The sequence below is a fragment of the Cnephaeus nilssonii genome (genome assembly GCF_951640355.1).
Source record: "Cnephaeus nilssonii genome assembly, chromosome: 2".
Classification (NCBI taxonomy): Eukaryota; Metazoa; Chordata; class Mammalia; order Chiroptera; family Vespertilionidae; genus Cnephaeus; species Cnephaeus nilssonii.
In genome coordinates this window covers 96,380,254-96,388,991 of record NC_137073.1, presented here as the reverse complement: position 1 = coordinate 96,388,991, position 8,738 = coordinate 96,380,254, and the positions used below count along the sequence as shown (strand labels likewise).

General features: G+C 38.5%; 1 pseudogene across 1 annotated transcript; it reads right to left on the bottom strand.

Annotated features, from left to right (window-relative positions):
* Positions 1 to 6,684: 6,684 nt before the first annotated feature.
* LOC307115044 (ecto-ADP-ribosyltransferase 3-like) lies at positions 6,685 to 7,805 on the bottom strand (annotated as a pseudogene). The gene has a single exon. The product of its transcript is annotated as an ecto-ADP-ribosyltransferase 3-like (transcript).
* Positions 7,806 to 8,738: the final 933 nt, after the last annotated feature.

Below are 8,738 nucleotides of genomic sequence, written 5' to 3'. Positions count from 1 at the left end.
TTCACTTTAAATATTTTGCAAACTCACAGAAAACAAGACTAATTCCCAAAGGCGAAATGACACAACAAAAATAACTAAGAACTGGAAACAGATGGGGCCAGCAAAATGTGGCTATTGGCTTCACCATGGAAACCAACTGTCAATCCTAGCCACAAGATGGCTGTTAACTATGTGGAAGAATTTGGTTTTGAGACACTGTAAGGTGAGGGGGGGCGGGGGAAGGCAACTGAAACTGAGACATAAACAGTAGGCCTTTGTAGGAAGAATGCTCTAAGTAAAAGGGAGAGCCACAAAAGAAAAAAATAATAATCTTTCAAAGAATTCAGGAATAAAATTTATGTTTCTCAAAAAATTTAAAGTGAAATTTTTATAAAGGACAATTACCATCTTTCTTCAGAAAGTTTAAGATGAAAAGTTAAAAAAGTACCTTTCCAAATGTATGGATAAATTATGGTGCATTCACATAACAGAATATTATTTAGCCATGGGCATAAACAAATATTTTCTCCACACAACAACATGGCTGAATGTGGGGAAGATAATTGTGTGTGTGTGGTGGGGGGGGGGGGGAGGCAATCACAAAGATTATGATTGGCATCATCCATTTTTATAAAGTTTGAGAAATGACAGAACAAATCAAGGTTATTAGCAATCAGAAGGTTATCTTGGAGGGAGATAATGACTGGAAGTGTCTTCTGGTATGCTAACAATATTGCATTCCTTAATTTGGATGCTGATTTCACAGGAAAGTTTAATTTATAAAAATTCTTCCATGTATATGTTTATGATCTGCACACATTTTGGCATATATATTACTATTCTCAAGCACATTTGCTTACATGAAAAAGGAAGACAATATAACTTATTGTCTAAGTGATTATATTTGGTACAGTATTACTGGGTCCATTCACTGTGGATAGATTTACTTCCATTTATGGAGCTCCACTATTCACTCTACTCAACCTGCTGTCATGGCTTGGATTCAAATTCACAATCAAACTCACAACACAAAGCAGACATCACTCTGCTTTAAGTAGACTAAGTCTTCAGAAAGAACTTATAATGGAAAACGATGTAGCATTCAAAGCAACAGCACAACATAATTGTTGAGACTCCCAGTTGCAAATTCCAATGCCCTAACTTAAGATTGACATGTGGTCACCATAAACAAGGTTATTTGCCCACACTTATTACTGATGGCTTGCCATATTTTAGGCTCCTCAGAATGTCCCCACACATACACTCTAAGCCGCTAACTCACCTGTTCACTGTCTTTTACTTTGATCAGAATGTTTCTTCCTCTTTCCAATTGCACTTCTCGATCAAGTCCAATTTCCTTGAAAATAGCTCCCCCTTGTGTCCCTCTCTAAGTGGACAAATCCTTATCTAAATACCCAAGCTGAGCCTCCACTTCTGGGTCCACACCAGATCCAGTTCCCAAGGCCCCAAGAGCATTCTACTCGATTGGAGCCAGTGATGGCTGAGTTATCAAAAATGCTGAGTACTGCTGGTGATGGTGAACTTCAAGTACCTGTGATGATCTTTATGTACTGACTCACCCAGGCAGTTGTGAACTGATCATATCCAGAGATGTGTTTCAATATGTAAACAAGGCTTCATGTTTGTCTTTTCTGAAGTTACAGAAACAAATCATCACTGGTTTTTAGCTGTTATATCACACTCACATGCACCCTTTTGGACATTACTTTGATTCCTACAATAGCCACTTACATGAAGAGAACAGAGCAGCGTTTACCTTCCTATCCATGCTGGTATTCAAAAGAGTGTCATCCTAGTTCACCGCCACACTAATCACTGTAAGTCATAAACTGCACAGTCTAGTTCTAAGGCAGTATTTCTTTTTTTCTTTTTTTTTTTAATATATTTTATTGACTTTTTACAGAGAGGAAGGGAGAGGGATAGAGAGTTAGCAACATCGATCAGCTGCATCCTGCACACTCCCCACTTGGGATGTGCCCGCAACCAAGGTACATGCCCTTGACCGGAATCGAACCTGGGACCCTTGAGTCCGCAGGCCAATGCTCTATCCACTGAGCCAAACCGGTTACGGCTAAGGCAGTATTTCTTTTAAGCTTATAGAAGAAACAATATAAACATACGCAAGAAAATGCTATAGAAATGATCAATTTAATGGCTGTTAATCAGGAGAGTCATCAAGGAATCTAGTTTGATGTCTGACCTCTAAATCATCCAAATGCTTTTTTGGGAAAATCTTATAATGTGACTTCAGTTGGATTCTCTTTTTCAAAAGCAAACAAAAAACCTCTTAGGTTTCTTCTAACTTTGAACGTAACTCAGCACCACATGTGAGAGAAAAGGCTAAGAAAACCATTACCTTGCTTTGTGAAGCGAAGGCCTGTAAAAAGTGATAATTTCCTCTACTGTGTTCCTTATCCATCTCGGTGCTTCTTTTCGATTGACCACAATTTCTTTCTATGTCCACCCCAAGGTTCTGTTTGCTAGCCTAGATTTTGTGTTACTGACAATGACACTGAAAACACACAGCAACAGCCTTAGCACAGCTTCCATTTTGTGTATTTCCAGGAAGAATTCATATGTTTTCATGGATTTCTGACCCATAAACTGAAACAGTTTATCAATATTTGTTATCAATACTGCCTACTTTTCTTTTTTAAATCCTCACCCAAGGATATTTTTCCATTGATTTTTATAGAAAGTGGAAGACAGAGGGAAAGACAGAGAGAACTAGTGATGTGAGAGAAACACATTGTTGGGTTGCTTCCTGCATGTGCCTCAACCAGAGGCTGGGTCAAGGTGGAGCCTGCAATCAAAGTACTTGCCCTTGATGGGAATCGAACCCAGGACTCTTTGGTCTGCAGTTCGACAGTCTATCTGCTGAGTCAAACCGGCTAGGGCCTGCCTACTTTTTAGGATGTGTATATCTAGGGAGTGTCTTCCTTTTTAGTAAACATTTATTATACAATAGATTTAGATTTACCAAAAAAAGACCCAACTTGAAGACAGTACAAAGAGTTCCCATAAACCCCACACCATTGCTTAACTACTCTCAATGCATTATTTTCAACCAAATTTATTCTTTATTCAGATTTACTTAGTTTTTACTTATGTTTTTCAATTTCAAGATGCATCCAGGGTATCATACCGCACTTAGCAGTCATGGCTCTTGAGCATCCTCTGGGCTACGACAGTGACAAAGATTTTCCTGTTTTTGTTGAGCTTAGTCAGGTGTTTTGTAGAATGGTCCTCAATTGGGATTTGGCTGATGTTCTCCCCATGACTAGACTGGGGTTATGGGTTTTGGAGAGGAAAATCACTGAGGGAAAATCCCCTTGCTATCATATCATATCATATCATATCATATCATATCATATCATAGCATAGCATATCATACAAGTATGCATATTGTAAACTGGCTTAACTCTGATGTCCTCCCTAATAATTGTGTTTGTCAGCTTTCTTTTTATGGCTTGGTAGCTTATTTCTTTTTGATTGCTGAACTAGAGGCCCGGTGCAGGGATTCCTGCACAGGTGGAGTCCCTCGGCCTGACCAGCAATTGGGATGATTGGGCCAGCCTGGGAGCAGGGGGGAGGGGGCGGGGGGGACCACGGGAGGTTGGCTGGCCGCAGGAGATTGACTGTGGGAGCACACTGACCACCATGGGGCAGCTCAGGCATTGAGCGTCTGCCCCCTGGTGGTCAATGCACATCATAGCTACTGGCCAGTTGTCTAGTTGTCCAGTCTTCCTGTCATAATGGTCACTTAGGCTTTTATATATATATAGACTAGAGGCCTGGTGCATGAAATTTGTGCATAGGGGTGGGGGGTGTCGCTCAGCCCAGCCTGCACCCTCTCCAATCTGGGACCTCTTGAACTTGCCCAACCACAACCTTTTGTTATAGAAAAGATTAAAAGTAACTCCATAAGGGAAAACTCTAATGATAAATTTCATTCAAGGTTCCCTGTTGTCTGTTCTTATAATAAATTATACAAAAATAAATGCTCACACTCATCAAACTGGAATTATTTGTTAGTATTAGTCTTTCTCACCCTGATTAGACATTAAAAATTATTATTCAGAGATAATGTCTTTCTTGTTCTTTGCTTCTTTGTTGTAAAGAACTCTAAAAGTAGGTTCTTAAATATATGTTAAGTAGATGTATACATTTAAAAAATGTTTCATAATCTGGCATATTACTTTGCTAAGGTTACCATGACAAAATACCACAGACTGGGTTTGCATTGGGTTATATTAGAGTAGGGCCCAGCCTAGCAGCCTTAGTTTAACTTAATCACATTTTTAAAGGCTTTATCTCCAAATGCAGTCACATTCAGAGGTTCTGGGTGTTACAGCTTCAACATATCAATTTTGAGGGGAACCCAATTCAGGCAATTACATTTACTGGAAAATGAAAAATGAAATAAACTATAGATAACAAAGAACACATTGGCTCTTATTATTATTATTATTATTATTATTTTGTCTTTCTGTTTTGTTTTCTTTTCTTTTCTTTTCGGTCTGATAATCTCTCTGGAGAGTGAATTCTGAGGACAAGAATAATGCCTTATTTCCCTTTCCATCTCTTCACACCTAATAGACTGGTAATTAGTAGAGAGTGAAAAAACATTTGTTAAATTTCACTGCATTAAACTGAATTAAATGTAAGGACACAAATGAGCTAATTCACCATTAAACAATTGATGTTCGCTTAGCGTATACAGATTCTTAATACGAACTTGAGTGAGAAGCCAGCATCCTCTTTGATTGTCCTCTGGGTCTTTAAAATTTTCCATTCATTTTCTTACAGAACTTAATGTGTTAATAAAATCTACAATAGTTCAATACTCTCTGGGAACAGATATTTTTAATGCAGTTTTCCAGGTTGGACTATGCTGTGAATTAATAAGGACAAGCGAAAACCACCAGAATTGCCACAGAAAGGTAATCAAATCCACTTTATTTTTTAAAAAAATATTTTTATTGATTTTGGAGAGGAAGAGAGAGGGAGAGAGAGATAGAAACAACAATCATTGATTGGCTGCCTCCTGCATGCCCCACACTGGGGATTGAGACCACAATACAGGCATGTGCCCTGGCCGGGAATCCAACCATGACCTCCTGGTTCATAGGCCGATGCTCAGCCACTGAACCACACCGGCTGGGCTACTTAATGCTTTAAGACTAATTTTGAAAAGTTAATCAAGTGTTAGGCATGTATTGTATGTTTGCTCAGCAATACTAAGCGTGGGATTCTTTTTAGCACAATTTGCTTACTTTATAATTATTTTAAAAATCATAAGTCTGTATATATGCCCAACTATTTCAACTGTATGAAAATAGTTAAAATATGCCTTACATGTGAGAATTTTATCTATTAGCACTTTTTACACAATTTCAAGATGTTTAAGTTGTAGCTACAAAAGCAGGATGAAATTGAATCAGGTTTTCTAGAACATTTACATCTCTCAGAAGTGGAAGGTGTTTGATCATTTTTGGAATATAAAATAATAATAAATTTGATGTGATATGCTTTCATGTATCTATCTATAGCATGAATAAATGAACTCAAATAATATGCTATTTCATATAAATCAAGTAACAAAATGCTTTCATAGCAATTAATTTTTTGTCAATAAATTTAAAATTTTGCAACATATATATATTTTTCAAATTAAAAACTTAGGAAGTGTAAACACTACATTTATCTTTTCAAAGTATTTGCATATCTATAATAATAAAAGGGTAATATGCCAATTAGACCAAACATCCTTCCGGGCGTCATTCTGAATGTCTTTCTGGACGAAGCTGGGGCCTGAGTGCCTGGCGGCAGCCGCTAAAGCAGTGGTTCTCAACCTTTCTAATGCCGCGACCCTTTAATACAGTTCCTCATGTTGTGGTGACCCCCCACCATAAAGTTATTTTCGTTGTTACTTCATAACTGTAATTTTGCTACTGTTAATGAATCGTAATGTCAATATCTGTGTTTTCCGATGGTCTTAGGCGACCCTGCTAGCAGTTCTCAACCTGCGGGTCACGACCCGACCCACAGGTTGAGAACTGCTGCTGTAGAGCCTAAGACCATCGGAAAACACAGATATTGACATTACGATTCATAACAGTAGCAAAATTACAGTTATGAAGTAGCAACGAAAATAATTTTATGGTGGGGGGTCACCACAACATGAGGAAATGTATTAAAGGGTTGTGGCATTAAAAAGGTTGAGAACCACTGCACTAAAGGGAAGCAGCCTGGGTCCCAGGTGCCAGAGGGAAGCCGATGCTGGCAGCCGGGGGAAGGAAGGCCTTACTCTTGCATGAATTTTCATGCATTGGGCCTCTGTGTCTTTCATAACAACTGAGAAACAACATTTACTTATGGGATGATTGGTAAATTTCTGTGTGTGTGTTTTGTTTTGTTTGTTTGTTTTATATCTAATAATCTTAAGTATTGTATTGAATTCAACCAGAATTAAGGTTTTTGCAATAAGATTAATATACAAATAAGTGAAAATGATTCTACAACATAACTGGACAAACTTTCTGAATTTGAAAAGTGAATAATATATGCAATTCTCATTTTATCAACTGACTTTGGCCAACAAGTGAAAAACATAACGTTCCCTTTTGATCACTTCCTGTGTGATCCCTGTGGTGTACTTCAAGTAATAAAGAATATATCTGACTACAGACTAACAAAGAGATATATCGGAGAAGCACTGATTAAAATGATAAATGTCCCGGTGGAAGGAGCATTTTGCCAGAGGACGCAGAGGGATGGGTTTGGGGACCTGGACCTGGAGCTGGAGCTGGAGTAGGATGGTTGATATCATCTTGACTTTTATATTCGGGTAATGGAAAATGTTCTGAAATTTTCATTCCAGGCATTTGGATGGGCTCATGGCTCTTCATACCAGGTAAGACAGTGGATTCCTGGCTTTTCATTCCAGGGTCTTCAAGGTTCTGATTTTTAGCACCAGGGCTGGCAACATAGATGGGTAGAGAATATTCCATGTTCTCAACACAATTTGCCATTTTTAGTCCTCCTAGAAATGCACACTCATAATGGCTGCAGGTCTTGTTTGTGCTTCAAAGGATAAGATTATTGTTAGCCACATCCTGTGACACAAGAAAAATCTCATTCAGAGGTGTTATAATAATTCTTTCATTTTCTTTATCAAAAAAAAATATGTTCCAATGGCAACTCCAAAGCATGTGTGAATGGTTAACAGAATGTGTTGGTCACTCAGTTGCTGCTTGAGGTTTGGCTGAATGTGCCAAAGTGAAATGGCAAAATGTGGCTTGGTTTAGTCCTCCAAAGGTAAATGAATACCCTGGCTTGTGCTATCAACCACATTTTTGTAGCTATCCTCACAAGGGCTTCTCCACAATTGCAGGGCTCTGGCCAGGTAAAAATGAAAAGCTTTGAACTGGAAGCCATAGATAGCATCTTTTCGAGATTGGCCAGCCATCGTCACAGCTTCATTGAACAGATGGTAAAAGGACGTTTGCTCTTGAGCTTCAGAAATATATGCCATCAGGGCTATTCCATGGTTATCCTTAAAACTCAGAGGGAGAGAGGGCTGAGTCTTCCGAGCTTCCCATTTGGCTTATGCATTTTCCCCACACATCCTCAAAAAGCTGGTGGGTCTGGCAAGTGACTCCATTATTTGTCTGGAGAAGTTGAGGAAAGCTGTCTGTGGCCTGCTTTTGTTCCCATGCTGCCTTGTACCTGTGTGTGTGTTTTAAGAGAGGTTTTTTTGGGGGAGGGCCAGGATTGGTTGGAATTTTTACCTGCTTTACCATTTCTGTTTAAGCGACTTTTTTTTCTTGAGCCTGAGTGAGTGCACGGATATTTCTCAATATAAATGATTATAAGGAGCCCAACCTACACTAGAAGGGATGACCCATATCACATAGGAACTAACAATCATGAGTGTTATGAAAGGACAAACAAAGAATTCTCTGGAATGTTATATAAAAGGATATTAGGTTCAAAAGCAACAATTAGAATAAGAAGGAATAGAAAGTGCTCAGCTCAGGGAGGCTCTCCTGGTCCAACCCGGACTTCCGCTCCCAGTTCCTCAGTGGGAAAATGTCACAGGCCAAGAGCCTTGTCTGTCTGTCACCTCATTAGTTTGCTTCTCTCAGACTGTCACCTGTGGTGCCTGTCATTCACTAACCAGAGACTGGTACTTACAGTGTATTATTCAGATTTATATTATTTATGATGACAGAGCCAGTCTGGTACCATTTTCTTTAACTTTACTAAAATTAATAGTTTTATTTTATTTTAAAATGTACTTAAAATACATTTTCCTAATGAAAAATGATGCCAAGTAACTTTTCATATGTAGCTTTCAAATATTCTCTTTTGTGATTCACCTGTTATTTAACTTGTACCACTCCTTCACATGTGGTTGTAAACACTGGGATGGTCATTTTTCTGTTTTTCAAATCTGTATTTAAGAGACAGCGCCATCTTCACACTCCACCAGAACTCGTCATTCAAACTCTGGTAATCAAGCACCATCGCCACTAACTCTGCCAAAGTCTTGTTCCATTAGGCCACTTTAGTGATAATTTCGCTGCTTTGTTATTGTGTGTCATGCACTATTAATTCCCATCTCCAAGAGGAACAGAATCATCTTTGCTTTCAAGTCCATCCAGTTCAGAAAAACAATCTTAATTTTCCAGTTTTAAGGGTCTAATTTTGTTTTCAAATATTGTGTCTACTGC